Genomic DNA, 13431 nt, shown 5'->3' on the forward strand with positions numbered 1-13431 from the left:
ATCTGCAAACACGGTTTTGTATTTCCTTTTCTTGCTCTCTATTTTCTCTAGTCACAGAGTCAGCTGAAGTACTAGATAATGTTAAGCATCTCATTAGCATTCAAGAGACTGTCTCAGCACTCACCTAGGGATTCAATTCCAGGCCAGGAGTCACTGACAATACATTTTCTACAGTCTCCTTTCTTGCTGCTCCCTTTGTTTCAATTGGCAGCTTCAAACTTCTCACATTTCTGTTCTTTGAATAATGTTCCCAACATCTCAGGCTTTTTCCATGCATAATGTCATTTTCCACATTTCTGTTTTTTTAGTATGAAAAAGTATTTCTTGGGTCATAGTAGGCTTTTTAGCTAAGGAGTGAGTAAACTGCTTTTGGGGGCGAAAAAGGGTGTCAGGTTGAACGAGCTAAAATCAAAGACAAGAATGAGCCATTTCAAGGTAGGGAAGGAAAATATATGTAGCCTTTGCAATAAAGGAATGAAACAGCTCACAGAAAGCTGACATGCTTTCGGTCAATCATCCACACTACTGCAGAAGAGATTCCTAGGGAATGGTGCTTATTTGGCTGAAAGCACTGCAGTATTTGGCTTTTTCCAATGGATCTTTGTCAGATAAATATCTTTCTTCCTCTCCCTCTACCTAGGCTAGCGCCTAAGATGTAGGTTTAGGCTTCTAAAAAGTGAGTCTTTTCTTAACCATCTGTCCATGGATTTTCTCTTGAGTATGTGTCGTTGCTTTTTGAAATCCCCTCAAGTCTAATTCTCTTTGCTGTCCATTTGGATGGCAGACCTGGAAGTGTGGCATGGTGAGCAGTGAGGTGCCAGTCTAGCAGGCATGCTAACATGCTTGCTGGATCCTTTCTGGAGGCTTAGTCTGACATCGGAAGAGCCTGGTCAGGGAGCAGGTAAATCTGGGAGTCTGACAGATTCCTCTCAGCTACTGAACTACATCTTAAAGACCAGTGTAGACACAGATAAGTGTTCTCCAGCTTTGGCAATAATTGTCAAACTGAGTGGGGAATTTTGCTGCCTTTACATAGCCAGTTGACTTTTTTTTTTTAATATTGGCAATAATGAAGTCCTTTTTTCAGTTTTCCTCTGTGGATTTAATATAACTGTGGATTTTTTCTTGCTGGACTGTAGTTTTTATGCATGATATCTGCCCTGATAAATATGTTATTAAAAAAACCCTTTATTCAATAACAAGTAAATAAATTTTTATCGAGACAAGTGTCAGTAGAGACATTCCTGCATGGCATTCGTTGAAAAATAGTCAGTACCCTTCTGAGTGATGTCTGTGTATACAGGCACTGTACATATGCAGTGCCTGTATGCACCTGACTCACATTAAGTGCTATGTTTGCTAATGAATTAAGAGGCCTGTTCATTAGAATGACATAATACAATGCAGGAAGCCTATCTGACTGTGATGGGATCTGATCTTCACCAGCGTGTTATGGAAGCTATGGCTTTGCTAAAACTCTGTGGTGTTTAATTCCTGTTGTTGTTCTTTGGGTACACTGTGAGGTATCTGAAATCCATTCATTACTGGTGGGACCTTTTCAGAATAACTTCAGAGAATTATTCTCTACTAATAAATACCTGAAAATATTGCAAATTTGAAGTATAGAATTTGAGGACTTAAGATTTTATGTTTGCAGAACTTGTAAGCTCTGAGTAAGAATCATGTGAACAGAAACATTAACAGGTTTTCTTCTCTGTATCTGGTCATTGAATGTTTAAATAGCTGGCAGAAGTCTTTACTCTTTTATTTTAAATAGTATATTCCCAGCCTTAACCTTTACTGTTCATTTTTCTTTGAAAGTATAAAAAGATTTATTACTATAATATCTCTTGCTAAGCAGATCTGGAGACTCAGTGCATTAAAAAAAAGTAGAAATTATTTTAAGGAACTTTTCTTTATCATTAAGTCTTCTGTCTTTCCTGTAGGCTGGACGTTTTCAAAGCTTAGGAATGTAGGGACTTTACTGATGTCATCAGTTCAGATATTAATAAGTTAGAGGATCTGTTCTGTGGTATCAGGCACAGCATGAAAGAAAAAAAAAAATCCACATTTTCTTTTCTCTAAATCTAATTGGGAATACCTCCAGATTCTGTGGTAAGTTCTGCTGGGGTATGTCCACTGTAATACTGCTGAAGCAAATTTATCCTGGCTTTATGTTGAGGAGACTGCACTGAGCTACAGAGCTACCAGGTATGTCATACAGTGCAATCCTTCTTCATCCTCAAGAAACATGGCTTTTGAGGATATTCTGTATGGTGATAGAATGATATCAGCCTAGAAGATGCCAGAAGATACACCACAAAGAACCACAAAAAGCCACAACAAACAGAAAAGGATGAAGGAATTGAGGGCATGTTCAGTTTGCCTTTGAAAATAGGAGTAAAATGCTGTACCTTACTAAGAGTGGCACAGTAACTACTCCACAGGAGGAGTAATTCGCCTTTACTGTGGGAAGCTGCTTGCCTAGCTTTGTGGTCCTTCTAATAACTTCTGTGTCTTATCCACTGTTCTTTCACAAAACGTTTATTGATTAGTGATGCAGTTTACCCTAAGACTCAGTAATAAGCAAAGGACAATATTTTTTGGTGCTCTTTGGCACATGGACTAGCTCAGAAAATGTACACACATTCCTCTCTTCTGGATAGTATTTCTACATAGGAATTGATGCACCTGGTGTGCAGACTGCTGAACTAACAACAGTTAAATCACAAAAAGTGTTGTAAAGAAGCTAAGATAGTAAGGCAGCTTGGTACAACAAAAGACCAAGAGACCTGAGGACCTGAAACAGAAGTGAACTGACCTAACTTCAGGAATTGCTAGAAATAATGGTGAGTGTTTGCAGAAAAAGCTTGTCCTAGCTATTCCACCAGCTATTGTAAAACTCTGACTTCTAACTTTTTGTAGCATCACTAGAGAAAACTGTCCAATCTGTTCTCATTTTTCACCCACACCAGTACTGCTGTTTGCTCTAAGACTTCTCTCCAACTGGAGGTCTTGCAACCTCCTCTTTTTTCACTCATCCACTTTTTTTTTTTTTAGCACCTTCATTGTCTTCAGTGCTCCTCTTCATCTTGGCCAGGAGTACCTTCTTCCCTCTATGGGTACAGGAATCACAGCTGAAATCTCTGTTTGACCCAAATGAGCGTACCCAGAGTCAGGTAGCCCTCATTTATTCTTCCCAGGGCTCATGGTCCTTTTTCTGTTGGCTATTGCTGACCCCCTTGGCCCTTTCTTAGTATCTGACCTTAGTTGTGTGATAAGACAGAGCTTCACGCTCTTGGGAATGAAAGCTAAGATCATGGCTTGTCCTTTGACAGTGGAGATGGATAATGGGCACTTCAATGCATTTCTTTCAATGCAAAAACAGCTGAGCTAACTGTTCCCATAAAAGTCCAATTGATTGCTGTAGGCATTATATTCATTCTGACAATGATAAAATGATTGCTTTAGTATCTGGCTGCGTAACCCACTTACAGCATGTGCACCAGTATTATGAGAATGTTTCAATTGTGAAAATCATTGAGATGTAAATGTCATGATCATAATTTATCTTCATTAAAAATTCCATCGGAAGAAGGAAAATTAATACATGTGCTGTATAGAGTACCAGCTACTAAAAAGTAATATGTTATACTGAAAATAGGGACTTAGGAATGTAACTACATCAGAAAATAACTCAGAAGCACATTCTAGTGATGTGACAGGTGGTTATCTCAAGGGCATTGCCAGAAATATTTTATTGGCTCTCAGTTCTAATCTGGAGTGGTGTAACATTTCATCTTTCTCTAATAGCAATCTTAACACCTCTTTCCCCCTCCCCACGCCGCCAACAGAGACAACCAGCCAAACAGAAGGGTCTGTCATTATTGTGTTTTAATGCTTAAAAATGATTGTATCACCTAAAACTGCCATCATCTTTGAGCACAAAAGCCAGCTCTGAATTTTATTAATGTCACTGGAAAGACTTCCATTAAATTCATTGATCATTGACTCACATTATTTCTCCTGTAGTCATTCCTGGTTCTTTTATATTTCACATTTTCATTATTTTATTTACTTGCTGATTTATTGACTGACTACATATTTGTTGGAATTTTTTTTTCTTTCTCTTAGCATAGATGACTTAATCTATTAACTTCTTATACATATAGTTTTGGGATTTTTTTTTTCCTTTATTCACTGGCGGTGTGGTGTGGAGTTTTGTGGTTTTTTTTTGTTTTTTTTTTTTTTTAATCTAGTCCAAATAAAAATTGTGATATTTGTTCCATTTCATTTGACTCCTCTTTTTAATAAAATAAATTGTGTTTGTTTGGTTTAAAATCAAATATTTTAATTGGAAAACAATGGGTGGCCACTGAATATTCATAGATTTATGCTGAATAAGTATATTATGTTCTATTACTCTGAGATATTTTTTTTTAATTTGATCTTTTGATAGCATGTAAGTGCCTTCCCTGTGGTTCTCCTATAGATGAAATGTTTCATCTCAGTGAACAACTTCTCTGCCAGATTAAAAAAAAATATGAAATATTCATCATTCATGTCACATGTTCTGTAATTGCCGAATCTTCTGTAAATATAGAATAACTTCTGAATTTATGTTATTGTTTTATTTGCTTTTAAGTTTTAAGGAGTTCTAATGATTGTCACAGGACGAACTTTCTTTGGTTGTCTGTCTTTCTGCTTATACAATCGTAGTACCATTGCCAGTGCACAGTCTGGTCTTACTGCCATAGTTGATACCAAAGGCCTGTGATGTGGTAAAAGACGTTTTATAATTAGAGAAGTTAGTATTAATTTCCATATTGTAGATATTAGAGATTTGAAAGGTATACTTTTTTCCTGAGCTGAGTTGTACTCTAGTTCATTAGATATCCCATCTCTTTGTCCGTCAGGTAGGTTTTGCTCCTCTCTCTCGCGTTGGTTCTTTAAAGTGCAGTACAGTGGTGAAAAATGTGTTGGAACAGGAGAGGGAGCTCTCAGCCTGGCTATGAGGGAGGGGAGGGCATGTGAGGGCATCGCTCCCCTAGCTCTCAGGGGGAAGGGGAGCTCCCCTCTGTCCTGAACAGTTATTTGTACCTGCCATTCCGGGCTTTAGCCATAGTTACCTCTTCTGCTGAAAGGATGGAGAGTGACCGCCTTTAAAAATGAAGTAGAAAGAAATAAAGAAGGTTAGGTAAAGGGTGAAGAAAGTTAAGGCTAAATGACCGTACACGTAATGGAAGAGCTTGGGGTCCATCTACTCTCCATTCGGCATAAAAATGGAAATATTCCCAAAGGTGAATGATGGGGACAAAACATATTTTGAATGAGTGCCACGAAGAGCCTTGATCTTTCAATTTTTAATTAACAGAACTTTTTCATGTTTCTGCTGTCAGTGATGCAGGACTTCAAATTTACTTTAAGGGGGCTTGTTACAGGTGTTGCCTTCTCTTTTTTACTTACATATACTTACAGATATAGGTATGTTAACCTTTCTTACAGGTAGGCAAACAAATCTGGTGGCTGCTGGCATAAATTGGCAGTACTTTTTTCAGTGGAAAGCGCGGTGGAAAAAAAAGCTATACAGAAAGGTTTAGGCTGCTCCATCAGAGCTTCTGATCAAACACCTTCTGTGAGGTAGTTTGTCTTCAGCTGTCATTGACTTTAATTCAGAGGGTGGGGAAACACTTGTCTGGGTTGTTTGGCTTGAACTGATTGTGACTGAGTTATTTCACAATTAAATATTTTACTTTTAATAAAGACTGTGGAGGCTTTGAAGTTTCCCATAAAAATAGGAAAATACACCAAATAAGCACAGCAAATGCTTCCACCATATTTCAAGTTGAAATATTTGTTCACAGTTAATTTTTTTTTTTTTTTTTTTTTTTTTACTTTTCATATGCTGAAAGTTGACTTTTATCCTGAAGGAGAGTTGTCTTTTAGAACCAGGACTGGTACTTTGTAACCTCATAGGATCTGTCATCTTGAGTGCAGCGTCCCCCCCGCCTCGCCCCATATAAACAACTACTAGCTTCTCAGTAGGCTTCATGAGGTGGTTTACATGTTTCCCTAACAGAATCTACAGTGCAAAATCACTATACTGCTGGCATACAGCCTAGATTTGTGCTGGCTGGGCCATGTGCACATCTGGGCAGCTGATGTGGGCACCTTCACTTCCCACTATTGGGAATAAGGCTTGGGTGGAAAGGCTCCCTGTGAATCATGAATAGTTAGAGCTGAGGAACCACTACTTTCTGCTTCGGTGGTGCTTATACTATGCAATAGGTTGCTGCACCATACAAAGAGGCTGTTTGGAGCTGTGTCTGCAGCCTATTACTTGCACACTTTGTGTATCACAGACTAGTAGTTTAGCTTGACCAACTCTTAGACAGCTATCTTGGATTTCAACTACATAGTATGTTGAAATGGTTAAGGTTTTAGCTTTTATGTCATACGGAAAAGTAGTAGAGGAATAGTATGAAAAAAAGAACAGGGGTTTAAAGACTTGGAATTTTAATAGAGAAATTAAACTTTTTTTTTTTTTTTTTCATTTGGACCCATGTAGATGAAAAGGAAATCCACCAAAGTCAGCAAGCTACACAGTTGGAAACCTAGGGTAAATATTTGTGACATAACCTTAGCGAAAGTCTTTCCAAAATGTGAACATTTTTGACAGAATGCTAAAATACTAACATTCTGTATCAAAACTTATGAATGGAACATGTACCGGAGATTTTGTCCAAGAGGCAGGTGAGGTAATGGTCATGTATCAATCTTTATGGTGGCAAAGGTTTCAGAAACATTAACATGCTTTGGATGTGCACAAGGTTTTGTTCTTTGTTTCCATGTTAGTCTGCAGCTCACATCTATAGCTAAAAATTGTGGGAAAGGTAGCTGTCAAGTAAACCAAGATGAGAACATAAATGAAAGCTGCTGCTTCAGAAAATAAGAAAGTCAATATAAAATGTTTTAGAGGGACTCCTAATGATCTGCTTGATCTTTACAAAAAAGTCCCTAAGGATCCACTTGTACAGAGTCAAAAAATACATTACTTTTAAGAATGTTGCTGCACTTGTTGGTATGTTTTACCAAGGAAAGAACCGTTCTTTTTCTGACATCCATATATGAGAGAAGCGTGCTGGAGTACCATTTTCAACTTAATATAAATGCGCATTATTGAAGCTTTAATAGAATATGGCAGCAAGTAATAACATCTGTGCCTCTCAGCCTTGCTCTTTCACAACATACTTTAGGCATGTTTTCTTTTCAAAACTGTGTCAGAAGCGCATAAAAGTCTGTTTCAAAGGAACAACATTCAATAATATGAAGTGTCATTAGTAGTGACACCCAAATCTAGGCACTGACTGACAGGTTACTGCCTGTCCTTGAAAAGCTTTACACACAAAGTGTAAGAGCAAAAGACGTGACTGATTAAGGTTCAACAGCCAAACCAAGCTCCTGGATCAAAACAGTTCAAATGCAAGAGTTTAGAACCTTACTGGAACTTTAGTGTAGCATCCCAGACCCACACAGTGTTCCACTTTTTGAGAAAAGTTGCTTTACATCCCCTTACATATTTTGTTGGATTCACCATTGGGACTCTGAGTTTTGTAGAAAGTTTTGAAGACCTGTAGACCACACCCACAACTTGCAAAATGTAGTGTTTGACAACGCCTGATGTGATGAACGTGCCCTGTGCTAGTCATAATTGAATTATATTTAGAGCAGGTGAGGTGTTAGTGTTCTTCTCAAGTAAGAGAGCATAAATAAGAATTCATTAAAATGCACTCAAACGGCTTTTGGTTATTATTGCAAACAGGTTAAGTTTCCACTAATGTATAGTGTAAAATAGGAAGGAAGCACAAATCAGGACTGTTGTGCATATGTACAAAAATGTATTTCTTGAAGCAGTTATTACAAAGTGAATGTTGCATAGTCTTTTATACTCTCCCCTCCCCCTGCCCCGAAATGGGCTACCTGCTTGTGCCACTAATTATAGCATCTTGATACAAGATCACACTAATCTGCAATATAAATTTCAATTCTACATGTGCCTGCCTTGGATTAAGACTTAATCACTCTTTAAAGGGAATGATCCAAATTGAACCCTTGTTTAAATGTGCGCAGTTCCTTAGGACAGTAGTAAAAACTGACCCTATTTTGCTGGCTGCATTTTGTCTACTTTCTGTTAAACACCTGTCTTTTGTACTCAGTTATCTGTTATATTCTCCTAGAAGAAAAATGAATTGCTAGCAAAAATCTAACCTTCCTCTTTGGAAGTTTAACCACTTACAATACAACCTATAATTGCCTTTTTTATCATCATTTTTTTGTCATAAAACCTGTGGTTGTCCTTGAATAAGGGAAAATGTAGATTTTAGAAATGGTGGACAGCTTAGGAAAGTGAATTACTTTGGAGCTTATTTCTTGAAAAATGCATTGCAGAATAAATTATGTACTGTCCTTCAAAAATGAAGCTTTTGGTAATGATCAGAGCATAGCTGTTGCTACCATTAAAAGACAAGCTTTTATGAATGAATAATTTTGGGTCAATAATATACTGCAATGCTCACACTATACTTGAAAAAGAACATTTTAATCAATTTTGAGGTCTTAATCTCACTTTCAGGTAATTTGTGGGATTAAAAAGAATACAATTATTAAAAATTGATATAGTAGTATTTCGCACTGTGGCTTGTTGTGAATATATAATAACTTATTTTATGCAAGCATCTTGTAATAAGTTGAAAACTTCCCTGATGCCCTTACATTTTAAAAAAACCCAAACGAATGGAAAAAAGGTTAAATGAGTAAAGGACCCCTGACCTTTTTCTTGTACACTGTGGCAGGACATCTTTTTAATGCACATAGAAATTATTTTTAATATCTAAAGGAACTAAGTTAATGTACATGTAGATTTATTTGAACAAGCATAATTTAAGTCATCACATTGCTGTCCACTATAATAATTAGTATAACATCGATTTTCAGAGCTTTCTGCTGATTTAGAACTACTTGGAATCTTGTATTAATATAAAGAACATGATCATGTTGGAACCCATAGTCTCGATTAATATTGAGAGGTGTTTGCAGAGTAAATATCAGAACTGTATTTGGGTTAGAGGCAGATGAAATACTGGGAGAAAGCAAAATTGATGTCTTCCTCAAAAAAGCAAAGTACAGGAGCTATGATTTGCAGACCAGTCGGCTTAATTTCACTTCTCATAGGTATCTATAAGATACCAACATGATAAGTGCCAACACATCTTTTTTTAATATTGATCAATGTCAGAGTGATCTGATTTCTTTTATATAAGACAGAAGGCTTTGTGGGTGGAGCACAATCTTTGTTACATATCTTTTGATACAGTTAATATTAGATATCTAAAAAAATGGTAAAGAAACATTGATTAGAAAACCACGCTAGAGTATTATAAATGGATGAGAATCCAGACTGATCTTAACCAACCATAAGAAACACCATTCAGCAAGGCAGGAGTGCCTAGGCAGAATTAACTACCTGTGCAAATACAGTATGGAAAACACCACCTAGACATTGGAAGACACTCTACAGTATACAAAGAATCTGTGCTGGACCATGTAAACTAAATATTAGACAACTGTGTCAAAATACACAAGAAAGGGCAAACACAGTGTTCTCGGAATGTAATAAGCAATCCTATTTTGAAGAAGCTGTACATAAACATAAATAGATGTGTGATTAAACTTGTTCTGTTTGACCCACAGGTCTCATATTGTGTCCAATTTTGAGCACTTCATTTCAAGAAAGATGAATCGATTAGAAAGCATAGCATAGAGAAGCAAGAGTATCAGATTCTAGAAAAGATTTTACATTTTACATGTTGTTTGTTTCAAATAAAAGGCTGAAGGGAAGTATAGTAATACTTTTCAAGTGTGTAAAATAGCGATACAGAAAAGACAAAGATAAAATGGTCTGTATTTAGATAGACAGGATGTAATGGGCTTAAGTTGCGGCCAAGGACATTTGCATTAAACTTGGAGAAAAAGGGCAGTGAGACAGTGCGACGGATTGCTTAGGGTGCTTATAGACTCCCCACCGCTGAAGGTCAGACAACAGTGGAAGGCCAGGCAAATGTCATGTCGTCTGTCACGACAGGTGAAGTTATAGCTGGTCCTTCCTTTGAGCATGGGGAATGGATCAGATGATCTCCAAGTGCCTTCCGTCCTTGTGTTCTGTGATTATATGTAAAATCTGTCTAGGACCTTAAAATAAACAAAACCGAATGCTTATTAACATGACAGTGGTTGTTAGCATTAACTAGACTTAATCAGGCCTACTGTCCCTTTCTGCAGAATAATAATGAAATGATACAAGCCGTGCCTGCAGCAGTTACTTCTGTTTACAAAGAAGAGAAAGATGATCATGTCATCTACAAAGAGTTTGATTCTATAAGAAAATGAAGTGTTTAATGAAGACTACACATCAAACTGACATTTAATTTTAAATTAAAAAGCCTCCAAAACATAATATAATATACTTTCTGGTAATAAATAGGAACAGTGAAGTTTGAACATTGTGGTTTTTGACTCAGATGGTGGTTGAATGGGGCATGAGCTGATAGTAACTGAGAGAGTGCTTGAATCATGTTGTATGTCTGTCTGGCAGAGGAACATACCAGCAGCAGCAGATTGAAACTTGCATCAGGACTCCTCCAAGTTTGACCCTATGCTGCTGCTGCAAGTAGAACAGGTTTAATTTTTTGCAAGACAGAAGTTCCAACACTAGGTTAACAACGTGAGGGACTATGCATACCTTTTTATTTATTTATTTATTCCATTTGAATTTATTTCTAGTTTCAAACAAAACCAAAACCAAAAAAAGGTAATTCTGAAAAAAGAACACACTTACTTTGCTGGTAACTGTATCTTTAAGGCTATGCAATGCAAATGAGCTAAAGCAGATTTGAGAGTCTGTCTCTTGTCTAGATTAGGACCTTGATTTTTCATAGATTCTTTAAAACAGAAAGGATTTGCCAACACCATCCATACCAGAGAGAATAGGATAACTTTCTGTAGTGAGCCCATTGTCTGGGTATCATTCTGATTGTTGCAGACTTGACATATTAATATATGAGAACTTAACAATTTTAAAATACCAGACCACTTCTGGCCTTTATTCAAAAAGCAAATCCACTCAGAGTAAAACATCTGTCTATAGAGAATCTTGATAGAACAGTCTTTCAACATCTTCAAACAATACCTTTTTTTTTTTTTTTTTTTTAAAAACCTTTTCTTAATTTTCAGCTGTGAATGCTCAGGAAAGGAATTCTTAAAGAAAGTCTGTTTGCTTTCCCTTTTCATAGGCAAAATTAGGCATTTTTTAATGTTATTTTTTTTTATTATTGCAGAAATGATCTTGTATTGAATTCATCAAGTCATATTTTAAAAGCTTAAAAGGTATCCTTGCAAGAACATTTAGATTTAATAAAAAATAAACTTTCTGTTAAATATTTGAATCAACCTATCAAATTACATAACAGAAATCCAATCCTTATTCAATTCAGAAGTTTAAATTTTTATTAACAAAATAATATGTTCTGTTATCTTTACTATAATAGTATAATGACACCTTTATCTCATATTGGAAACTATTATTCTTATCCATATTGGAATTTCTTAGAAATCTAGGATGTTTTCATTATGCTTTTTAGTTTGCTCATAGTGCTACACAAATACAGCCAAACTGCATTTAGATATTAGATGGACTTAGCCGTCTCTCTCTCCATTTGTCTGTACCCACAATATAGTGAAGCCCAGATGTGGGCTTTTAGACAGATGTGCTGGATAGTATGTATTACTTTTGCTCATCAGATAGATACAGCTACTAAGGATAATTGTGATGCAGCACATTCTTTCTACTTTGAGAAAATGAAAACATGTAGTGGATCCACTATGCTAAAGGAACAATATTGTCCGCAAGCAAATTGATAAATTTTCCTTTTATAGTTATGTAGCAAGGTTAGATGTCTTTCCTTTTTAACAAATAATTTCTCTGAAAAGAGCCAGCCCACTAGTCACACAATATCAGAATCTCATGCCAAAATGTTGAAAAATGTGTCCCTGAATCTGCTTAGTGTGAGACATCAAGACTTGCTTTAAACTACCTTTACACAGTCAGACTGGTATAAAGGGACCTTAACATAGCTGAAAGTAGGGCTTTGATCTCAGTAAGTTCATACTTCCCTAATAAGAAGTTGTTCCTTATATAATTCAAAAGAATTAACAGTGCAGCAGAAAAGAGAAACCCGCATATATTTTATGAAAGTCAGAAAGAACCAATATTTCACTGCAAAGAGATGAACTGAAAGTGCTTCATATTGTGCAAAAGCATGAAAAGGTAAGTGTTTCAATGAGGTGTCACAGGAGAAGCCTCCCTGAGCCTATATAATCCAAAATGTCTTTAGGGAGGGATAAGAGGGAAAGGTATATTAGAAATGATAGAAGGAGAACAATGATGTCCTGACGTTTTAGACCAAAACGTTGAGGATAGTCTTTTGAGAGGGATTCTTGTGGCGATTCACAATTTAAAAGCCCAATGCTGCACAAAACACAGGGGGAAAAAAAAAAAAAAAAAGGGTCCTGTTGCATCGTATGGAAGGATTACTAAAATGGCAAGTAATTACTCCCCACTCTGTCATCCAGTTCATAAGAGAACAGAGTGAAACTCTGCAATATCTAATAATCAGAAATAAACAGCACTAATGGTATTTGCGCAGTAAAAATTACCAAGTCCCCAAAAGAACAACAAAAGAATCCAGGCAAGTTATCATGTTGAGAAAGTTGTTATTGCTGGTAAAGTGACAATAAGTAAATAAAATTAAATTAAAACTGTGAAGAAATGTTGCTGCCCTTGAGACTGGGGTAATTCTGTGGCATATTGTACCAAGAAAGACAAGCAATATACTTCAATGCCAATTAATGGCAATGCACTAAGACCCCCAAATTCCCTTTCAGTAGTCGCTGGCATCACTGGCAGGCAAGTGCTGCACAAAACTCTGCTGGCTTTAGTGGCTGTGTCTTTATGGGAGAGAGGAAAGTTCTTTTTCTTGTTTCTGCCAGTAATGATGTGTGACTTTTGTGAAGTCATGTCCTCTTCCTCCCACATATTTCAAGCCACCGTTTAGGTAGTGAATCAATCACAGGCTGTTTCTTCCTATGCATTTGCAAAATACTTAGGTAAATAATAGGTTTGTGTTATATCATAATAATCACTTACAGACTATTCTCATAAGCTTAAATCCTAAGTAAGCTCTGTAGGATTTGGCCTAATTACTCAATTGTCTCTCTACTGTAGTCAGCAAATTTTTTTTCTCTGACTTTAATTGGAATGAAGCTCAAGTCGTAAGTCTTTGTGGAATGCATGGATTTCCCTGTACAGATATAATG

Source organism: Haliaeetus albicilla, chromosome 9 (genome assembly GCF_947461875.1).
Source record: "Haliaeetus albicilla chromosome 9, bHalAlb1.1, whole genome shotgun sequence".
In the NCBI taxonomy this organism is placed as follows: domain Eukaryota; kingdom Metazoa; phylum Chordata; class Aves; order Accipitriformes; family Accipitridae; genus Haliaeetus; species Haliaeetus albicilla.